The sequence below is a fragment of the Tachysurus vachellii genome, chromosome 7, assembly GCF_030014155.1.
Source record: "Tachysurus vachellii isolate PV-2020 chromosome 7, HZAU_Pvac_v1, whole genome shotgun sequence".
NCBI lineage: Eukaryota > Metazoa > Chordata > Actinopteri > Siluriformes > Bagridae > Tachysurus > Tachysurus vachellii.
This window is the reverse complement of record NC_083466.1, coordinates 25,618,485-25,629,360: the sequence shown is the minus strand read 5'-3', so window position 1 is coordinate 25,629,360 and position 10,876 is coordinate 25,618,485. Positions and strand designations below refer to the sequence as shown.

Sequence of the window (10,876 nt, the reverse complement as noted above, 5' to 3'; positions counted from 1 at the left end):
CTGCTCATCCATCATAGAGCGAAGGGCTGGAATCAGGCCACTTCACAGGAGAGAGAGAGAGAGAGAGAGAGAGAGAGAGAGAGAGAGAGAGAGAGAGAGAGAGAGAATAAATAATACAAATTAATCTAAATTAGCTATGAGATGCGTGTGAATGAGTTACTGCCTCTAAATGTACTTTGTGTGTTTAAATGAGATATGTCTCTGTTCTCACACAACTGTATAAGCAGCACTTAAGCCTATAGTTCCATCACAGTGTGTATGATTCTATAATACAAGCTCTGAAACAATGCCAGGTGTAGTGACCTTTCTTGGCTAATGTGTCACCACAGTGTTCTGATGGATTTACTCCTTTCTCAAATCCAATAAAACACCTGGGAGAGCTCGAAGAACCCAGACAGGTTTTATCAGCCAAGCAAGAGCTCAATAACAAAGAATTTGCCTTACAAAATTGTATAATAAGGACACACCAAAACAGCACACACACACACCTATTTCAAACATTAGCATTGTGTGCACAATTTGCATCCCATTAAATGTTAATGCCAGATATTTCATCATTTTTGGCTACTAATGCCTTTTTTTCATAGGTTATACCAATCAGTGTACTGATTTATTGTTTTTATTGATTTCAATTTAAACAACATTTGAGGAAAGCTTTATGAAAGACAGTTGGCAAGAGTGTGTAGATTTCCAAGATTACCAGGAGGGGGTGCTGTGTTACAGCCCTAATTGGTTTACATCATATGTTATATTGAAGGGTGGATGTAAAGAGCAGATTATGAAAAATGGCGTTGTTCCAGTGATTACACAGTGAGCAAATTATCTTTATGTTTTACATAAATAACAATAAGATTTTTCACAATCTTGGGTTACATTCTGTGTGGAGTTACTCAGGGTCCATGTTAGGTTCCTTCTCGTTTTCCAGTTTCTATCTATCCTAATACAAAATTGGTTGATTGGTATCCCATTTAGGTTGGATTCCTACTTACATGCCAAATGCTCCCAGAAAAGTGTCCAGATCAACCAAAACCTCTTTAAGAATGGAGATAAATGTTATAAATGTTAGAAAATAATGTCTACTGTCTAAAAGTTAACTCTTAGATTAGGAGTTGCATAGAATGATCAGGTAATGTGTGATGTGTGATGTTCATGTGTTTCTTTATCTTCTCAGTAGGCTGTCAGGTGACTACAGAGTGACAGAGCTGATTATCTACCCTAATTCATCTGAATAACAGGACATTGTGAGTGGTTTGTGGCTGAAAAGCTCTTGTTGATAAAAAAATTCTTGCATCCTGCATCTTTACTCCTCATCTCATCAACCAAGCTTATTAAATATTTATTAAGAATGTTTGTCTTGAAATGACCCCAGTCCCTCTAGGATTTTAGTTTTTTTTTTTGGGATTGTGTTAATTATTTTTTTAACAGAAGACACATTCATTTATATGAAAGCTATACTCAAGTTTGCAAGACAAAAATGTATTTGGTCATTTAAAAAAATTGCAAGTTCCTCAGAATATCGTTAAATGCATCAAAACCTTTGATTACAAAATCCTGACTGACTGAGCAGGTACTAATCTGTTGGATTTTTTTTCCAACCTATGGCATGTTGTGTAGAATTGTATGTGACAAGTTTACCTGCCTGAATTTTTTTAAGACAGGATCTCCTGCCTTGATGCCCAATGACGCCTGAGATAGGCACAGGCTCCCCGTGACCCGAGGTAGTTCGGATAAGCGGTAGAAAATGAATGAAGACAGGATCGATGCAGTATGTGTTGTACTGTGTTGAACTGAACAGGGTAATGTATTGTTTTGCACTTTACAACATGTACAGAATCTAGACACATTGGTGTATTGACACTGTAACATTAACAGCACAGCACATGCTGCGCTTTGAGTCATGTAAACACCTTCAGCCTCGGCTGGGTGTCTGTTAGCCAGGCCTCTGCCGATTTAACTCCCGTTTGATCAGTGTTTGAGAAAACAACGGCCCAGCAAGACTCCACCCGACCCGGAGCACACACATGCAGCCTGCGAGCACTGTCGGCTTTCATATGTCACATCTGATGGATGGACCGAAGCAGCGACGGCCGTTTAAAGAGAGAGGAATGTGTTCGATGGGTGAAATAGAGTTTTTCGAGACTGTATGTGGCGAGCGTCTGCTCAGCAGGACCTGAGACTCAAGTTACAGCCAAATTAATTACTCACGAAGAAAAGATGAATTGTAAAACACAGTGACCCCCTTGTATATTTAGATCTATTTTGGTGGCTGAGTGGTGGTGGTGGTGCTGGTGGTGGTTCTGGTGCTGCTGGTGGTGGTGCTGGTGCTGCTGGTGGTGTTGGTGGTGCTGTGGTGTTGGTGGTTGCGGTGAAAGTGTGACGTGGTGGTGCTGGTTGTGTTGGTGGTGGTGTTGGTGCTGGTTGTGTCGGTGGTGGTGTGGTGGTGCTGCTGCTGTGGCTGGTGGTAGTGGTGCTGTTTGTGTCGGTGGTGGTGTTGCTGGTGGTGTTGGTGTTGCTGCTGCTGCGGTGGTGGTGCTGAAGGTGGTGGTGTTGGTGTTGCTGCTGCTGGTGTTGGTGTTGCTGGTGTTTGTGGTGGTGGTGCTGCTTCTGGTGGTGGTGCTGAAGGTGGTGTGTTGATGGTGCTGCTTCTGGTGGTGGTGTTGGTGTTGCTGGTGTTTGTGTTGGTGGTGGTGCTGCTGCTGCTAGTGGTGGTGGTGGTGATGTGGTGGTGGTGCTGATGGTGGTGGTGTTGCTGCTGGTGGTGGTGGTGGTGTTGCTGGTGTTTGGGGTGGTGGTGGTGCTGCTGCTGCTGGTGGTGTTGGTCATGCTGCTGCTGCTAGTGGTGGTGGTGGTGCTGATGGTGGTGGTGGTGGTGGTGTTGGTGGTGCTGCTGCTGGTGGTGGTGTTGATGTTGCTGGTGGTGGTGGTGGTGCTGCTGCTGCTGATGGTGGTGGAGGTGTTGGTGGTGCTGCTGCTGCTAGTGGTGGTGATGTGGTGGTGGTGTTGCGGGTGTTTGTGGTGGTGGTGGTGCTGCTGATGGTGGTGGTCCTGGTTTTGGTGCTGGTGGTTTCAGTTGTGCTGGTGCTAGTGATGGTGATGCTGGTGGAAGTGTTCTCTTTTCCTTTGTAACATTTCTATTCTGATACAATGTTCTACATCACTGGAGCCTTGTCGGCTTGTGGAGCTTGCAATAAAAATGCACTGAAATGAAAATATTGCTATACAGAAGGGATCAGAAGTTTAATACTGACTGCCAAAATCTGTTACATTTCAGCAGTCATGATAAAAAAGCCACAATAGTTTATTCAGGAGATGTTTTATAATCAAATATGTAATATTAAAAACTCAGGTAAATACATTTTCAGGGGAATAATGAAAGATTGAATCAGATCAGGAGGGCACGGTGGCTTAGTGGTTAGCACGTTTGCCTCACACCTCCAGGGTCGGGGTTCGATTCCCGCCTCCGCCTTGTGTGTGTGGAGTTTGCATGTTCTCCCCGTGCCTCGGGGGTTTCCTCCGGGTACTCCGGTTTCCTCCTCCGGTCCAAAAACATGCATGGTAGGTTGATTGGCATCTCTGGAAAATTGTCTGTAGTGTGTGATTGCGTGAGTGAATGAGAGTGTGTGTGTGTGCCCTGTGATGGGTTGGCACTCCGTCCAGGGTGTATCCTGCCTTGATGCCCGATGACGCATGAGATAGGCACAGGCTCCCCGTGACCCGAGGTAGTTCGGATAAGCGGTAGAAGATGAGTGAGTGAGTGAATCAGATCATATACAGATCAATAAGGTTTATGTTAACTATAATGTGGCAGGAGAGGGAGGGGTGTGACAGACTGCAATAAACATGTAGTATTGACTACGCCACCTAGAGGTGTTTCACCCCAACAGGAGTATGCAGAGGTAGGAACTTACCCTTAAGAAAGCATCTAACCACCATGATATAGTTCGAGTGACCGCCCAGTAATTAACATCTGTCAATCAAGTCGAGGCCAAAAATGGGGCGGAGAAGCAGAGCGCCAAGCTTTTACTTCTGAAACAATTTAATTTCTGTTGTAATCACAAACAATAAAAATTTATTTTGTTTCTCTTCCCTTTATGGACATTATGTTAGGAGCTGTTTATTTAACAGTTATAAAAAGATTCTCTAGTGTCAGAGCTTTGTCAGTGGTACAACTGCAACTGCAAAACGTTTCTATCGTGATTTTGTTTTTTTGTTTGTTTGTTTGTTTACATAGAAATTGACAATTTTTTCTACATTGACTGATGCCGCTAAAGAAGGTTTCCACATGGACATCATGAAGAGCCATGTGATTACTGGGGATGGTACCACCTGGAAACCACAGAAGATAGCTTTAGACTGCACTTTATGAAGAATAAACTGATTTAAAATATATTTAACTCTTTAAGCTTGATAGCGAGTTTTACACAAACAAGAGTGCTATCTGTTATATTGTTCGGTGTCATGGAGTCTTCGGCTACGCCGCGGGCTTATGCTAACGTCGTCGAGCGACATTCCTGTGGTTAGCTATAAAACTGGTCGTATCTATTTCTTCTATTAACTGAAAATTGGAAATGACTTTTCCTGTATGAACATATTGTATTGGGTTGCATTTTCAGCAAATATTTTCCCCAGATGAAGGTCAAATTGCAAAAAGGGAAAGAGTCGCAAGATCTATAACCACACAGACCAACAAGCCAATAAGATAGAAACGAGAAATAGAGAGATAAGTGTGAGAAAAAGCAGCTTTTCAACAGTGACCTAAGACCTCTGTCAGCCAGTTTAACCCTAATACCACCCACAGAGTGAGAGAGAAAGAGAGAGAGAGAGAGAGAGAGAGAGAGAGAGGGAGAGAGAGAGAGAGAGAGAGAGAGAGGTCCAAGGGGAAGGAATGAATGAGACAGGAAGAAAAAGTGAAATCGCTCCCTGAACTACATATTTCATATTCCCTGATGACTGTACCTCCCTCTTTAACACACACACACACACACATACAATGTACACGTCTATATCTCGCCCTTTAGTCCATAAAGGCTGTATGTGCGCTCACATTCACAGCAGTATGGCTTCTTTTCCCCGGCCCTTTGCGCAGGTGGTCCCGCATCGACAGGAACTCTTGCAGTATTTGTTATCTTTCAGTCCTGATAAGCCCATCTGGATCTGATTGTGCTTTCAGAGATCACCCCTGGAGATAGAGCGAAAGAACGAGGGTGGAGAGGTGAAAGATGTAGAGAGGGAGAGTGCAGAACCAAATTAAATTTCTCACTGCTGTAAACTGGGCCAAGCACCGGGGCTGCTACACAAAACTCCACTCAGCTTGAAAGCCCCAGGGGCTCGCAAAAAAAAAAAAAAAAAAAAAAAAAACCCTGAGAAATGAAAAAGTGGGAGAGGTTAGAAATCAGTTTCACCTGTTAGGCTAAATGGCTGCTTGTTCTGAGTAATCTAGACTATTACAGGGACTGGATTTGCTGGTTTGGTTCAGGAGCGCTGAACTCGTTACCTTCATGCACATCACTATACATTACATATACTACACACTACACACTGGAACACACTGTTCTTTTATTTCACATATAAACATGTTACCTGTATATAAGGTACATTATTCAGTAACATACTCTATATTAATGTTTATGCTGTGATTTATGGTCTTCCTCCCTGCCAGCTTTACTCCTCCTCATGAACTCAGACATTACTCTGTGAGCTGAGAAGGTGGGAGATCTATTCTGCATCATGCTGGGGTTAAAACCTGGGCCAGAATTCTGAAAGTGGAAGAATAAAGTGGAGAAAAAAGACAGATATGATACATAGTTGAGGTTCATTATTAAACTGCACATTTAAGACTTAAATATTATATACGTATCGTGCTTGTCTTTTCAATTAGATTAGTGTGTGTGTGTGTGTTATTGTTAACTTGGAGAGAGAATAAAAAGAGGCTGTAACATAAGTGGTAACAGGAGCAAACTTGTTTCCTAGACGTCTCACAATATTAAACAGAACTATAAATGAGTATGACATGTTGTTCTGTAATGAATGCAATAACTCAAAATGTCTTGCTGTAGTTGGAATAGAATCAACTTTAGGGTGGTAATAGCAGTAATTCCACTACTTCAGGCCACATTACACTACTTTGCTGTTGATTCTTTTCCCATAACAGCACACCGATGTGCGTTTTGTTGCTTAGTTACGGGACGGATGCTTGGTTACTGTGAGGGTGTCAGGAGTGAACCCTGGAAACTAGGGAGCCCTGTGGACGTTTTAGTAAGTGAATAAAAACTTGACTTTCAAATATAGACAAATAGAACAAAACCACACACACACACACACACACACACACACAGAGACACACACTGATACTGCCCCTTCTCCTGACCTTGGTGTATAATCCTCTGACCTTGCATTTTTCCCAGCTCTCTCCACCGCAGTCCTCCTCCTCCTCCTCCTCCTCCTCCTCCTCCTCCCCTCACTCCAGATTCTTCGTTTATTTTTTCAGGTGAACAAACTGTATCGAACACTCCGGCCGCCTCAGTTGCATTTAATTAAGCTTCTGGAACCTTCTGTGCTTTCAAGTACTGGGCAGAAGGGAAGGGAGGTTGTGTCTGTGTGTGTGCGTGCATGTGTGCGAGCATGTGTGCGTGTGTGTGTGCATAAGTGTGTATGTGAGTTCATCCACCACCGACAAATGTGCATTTTTCTATCTGAAAGGATACGAGGTGAGGCCAAGCGTCAGACTCCAAAAATGGGCTTAATTGAGTCCCAAAGCGCGCCACGTTCTCCTGGAACAGACCTTTGATTATTCGAGCCTTTAACTGCAGCCTGGAACATTTAAAATGTCAGCAATCAGCATTCACTGTCCAAATGTATGCTGTCTGTGTGTGTGTGTGAGGTACAAGCACATATATGTGTGTGTTCCAGGCTTGTTACCGGAATGTACACCACATGTTAGTTTATGAACAGATAGTGTGGACTCTCAGCTTTTAGGATGAAACAGATCCTACTAAATATACAGATTTACACTTCCTCCATAATTTTGCAGGGATTTTTACTTAAACTGGTAAAATCGTAAGCACAGATTCCTTCGTTTAAACTCAGAGTAGTGAAACAAATCTGTAATGACTTTCTGTGAGAGCTCTTTCTGTGAGAGCCAATGTTCACACACGTGAACGCAAGAAAGCTTTAGCTGAATGAACGTTGTGACGATGTCACAGCACACGTCTAGATCCAAACCTATATGACGGAGTTTGCTGGATTTGTTGTTTATTTCTGCGATCACAAAATTGTTAAATATTAAAGGGACTAAATATATGACTAGTAAACCTATTTCCAGACGTTTGTACTAATTTCAAGTGTGATATAGTTCTCTTCTACTGGCAGATCAGTTTTTTTTTTTTTTGCTGTAATCATGTATTCCTAGAAAGAAGCTACATTATCTGCTGATAGAATCTTAAATTCCATGCTTCAGGTGCATGAAAACATACTGTATAAAACAGGTTCATTTGTACACATTGCAGATAGTTGGAGATAGACACTTGCTATGATATAATTTTTGGCACTATGAAAGTTAAAACAAAAAACAAAACAAAAAAAAATCAATAATAAATAAATGTTAGATATAAAAGCAATAAAGATTTGGCAAAAATAAAAGCATGTTTTGTTTTATTGTGTTTGTTTGATTGTTTTTAATCTCTTTTTTAAAGTCTTTACACTGTACAGTAGAAGAGGAGGAGACTCATTCAAATCAAATGAGAACAAAAATCCTGCTCATTTTTGTTGCTTCCTTTACTGCCCTCTGTCGGTCATAATGAACCAGTGCACCTGAGAAATGAAAAGAAATCAGTTGATTATTGTCCACAACACGAATTCCTGGATTCTTTATAATACAAACATTAGACTGTATCTTTCCTGGTTGCTGTGAAAGTGATCAATGTTCCACTGCCCATGATTTAGTTTTATATAACTTAATATAACGAAACAGGGGGGCACGGTGGCTTAGTGGTTAGCACGTTCGCCTCACACCTCCAGGGTTGGGGGTTCGATTCCCGCCTCTGCCTTGTGTGTGTGGAGTTTGCATGTTCTCCCCGTGCCTCGGGGGTTTCCTCCGGGTACTCCGGTTTCCTCCCCCGGTCCAAAGACATGCATGGTAGGTTGATTGGCATCTCTGGAAAATTGTCCCTAGTGTGTGATTGTGCGAGTGAATGAGAGTGTGTGTGTGTGCGCCCTGCGATGGGTTGGCACTCCGTCCAGGGTGTATCCTGCCTTGATGCCCGATGATGCCAGAGATAGGCACAGGCTCCCCGTGACCCGAGGTAGTTCGGATAAGCGGTAGAAGATGAATGAATATAACGAAACCGTTTATATACTGTATCTAACTGATGCTTTGGGAAATAAACACGTTTACTTTCAAACATTAAATGACTGAAATCTGATCTAATGTGATTGCAAGTAATCTTTATGAATAATAATCTTAATATAAATGACATTGAGTAGTTTTCAGTAGGTGTTAAAGTGTTTGTAGGTCGCAATGTATTCTGGGAATTGGAGTTAGCAGACCTGACAGCACCTTAGTATAAAAAAAAAATAAAAAATAAAAAATAAAAAAAATAAAAGGCAGAGGCTTTTCTGAGAGTATGAGCAAAACTTTAAATGTAATAAACTTTATACCTCCCTGTTTTTATTTTATTTATTTATTTATTTGTTTGTTTGTTTGTTTGTTTGTTTATTTGTTTGTTTATTTAACCCTTAACCCTAACCCTAACCCTAACCCTTGTTTATTTATTTATTTAACCCTAACCCTTTTTGTCTTCTTTTACCTTGTTATCACAGACTTTTATTAGACCTCAGATTATTATTATTTTTGTTTATTTATTTCTATTTTTTACTTTTTTTTTTTTTTTTTGGCCCAAACTTTGTATTCTTTGTATTAAATACCTTTGATTAGTTCCAAATAAATAAAAATAATGTGACTATTCTAAATAGAAAAAAAAAGTGGCTATTAATAATACACTAAAAGCTACAGGATGTTTTTTGAAAGTAATTTAAAATTAAAACTCAAACGTCAGAGCATGTTAAAGACTTAAATTACTTTAATGTACCTGTAAAAATGTTTCCTGATCATCATTCACACATATACAATATGGACAAATTACACGTTTTGTGGTGTTTAAAAAAGACGAAGAAGAAGAAGAAGAGAAAGAATATATACATATATATATATATATATATATATATATATATATATATATATATATATATATATATATATATATATATATATATATATGTGTGTGTGTGTGTGTGTGTGTGTGTGTGTGTGTGTGTATATTAAATATAATTAATAATATTAATATAAATATATATATACATATATTCTATTTAAATGGCGGTTAATTTTTTAAAGTTGTCAAAATAAATAAAGCCATAAAGTGCACAGAATGCAGCTTAAAAGAACATGTGTACATGTCGACACCTCGACCTCACAGACAATTTATTCAGGGATTAACTCAGTAACTCAGGTGTTTTTCTCACTTTGGCCAAATAATCCAAATTCTTATTCATTAACAAACTTAATGAATTAACTTAACTTAATAAAAAATTCTAATGCAAAAAAAAATAAAAAATAAAAAATAAAAAAGAAAGAAAGAAAAGATGATATTAATTACTGGTGGAGATGAAAAAATAGAATAGAATGTCAGATGAATGCAGTTACGAACACACCTCATCAGATTTAATGCATCATCATATAAAGTAGAAGAGATTAGACTCTGTCTGGGTGTCATGGGATCAATGGGCTGTTACAGTACAGTAAGTCAACTAACTTCTTTACACAGTGTAGCACAGAGAAAAGGTCATACAGATAAAAAATTATGTACAGCAACACTGCAAGTGATCATGCATCCTTCAAATAATATTACCTAATACTGAATGTTAGGTCTCACACTTCGCTCATTATACTGTATAGAAACTAGATATAAAAATAGATTTTTCACTGTTGTCTGATTTTGCCATTCCATGCTTAAGCACATAATACTACACCATAACACACAGTGAAACACTCCTCTGGTAATTCCAGTCTCAATTCTTTCATTTCTTTCTCATTTTTATGATAGTGTTTTAAATAACATTTATTCCACTACAGCTACAGTAGGCTGAATTCTAATCTGTTACTGTTTCTATAGTAACAACTCATTCATTCACTGGGAATTGTACAAGAATAAACAAATTACAAAAAAATCTTGTTATTTATCAAGGAAAAAAAAAAAAAAAAAAAAAGGAAATCACTGGCATGATTACATACGTTATCTTTAAGGACACTTTTCAGTCTCCAGTGTCAGTGCTTCACAGCAGTCTGTGTTTAAGCTGTACCTTTACGTTTAGGAAGGTTTTGTTAAATGTTAAATTTCCTCTCATTCTTTATGTAATAAATAGTTGTCATTTACTATTTTCCTATAAAAGCACACACCAAAATGTTTTATTCTTTACTTATTCAGTGTACAGTGGTGCTTTACATGTTTATACAAATGCAGAAGCTGATAATTATGATTATTATTATTTATTCTAATCATTGTATTTCCTATTAAAAGATCCAAAATAATTATTTATGGAGTTTTTTGGTTATGAATCAGTTCACTATTTATCTAGGTGCTTAATTAACTCCAATGATAATGATGTTAACAATAATAATATGTGACTGTAGTTACCAAAATGGCACAAATTTCTGCAACAAATGACCCAAACAGCATAAGGTAGGTAGTTTAACAAGTAATGTCCAGTAATAAAAAGCACAGCAGGCTTGGTCCGGATGGCCTCAGCTAGCAGAAACAAAGCCAGATCTACAATAAAGCAGAATAAAGCTGATCAATCTCATGATATGCATTAGCTTGAT

The 10,876-nt window shown here is 39.2% G+C and overlaps 1 protein-coding gene across 3 annotated transcripts in view; it reads right to left on the bottom strand.

The window, feature by feature from the left end:
* Positions 1-9,379: 9,379 nt before the first annotated feature.
* The window catches only part of mylk4a (myosin light chain kinase family, member 4a), a 34,878-nt gene continuing 33,381 nt past the window's right edge, over positions 9,380-10,876 (bottom strand). For all 3 annotated transcript variants that reach the window (XM_060875153.1, XM_060875152.1, XM_060875151.1), the window contains one exon: positions 9,380-10,823. The gene's annotated coding sequence lies outside the window, so the exon portion shown is untranslated. The remainder of the gene's footprint in view (positions 10,824-10,876) is intronic.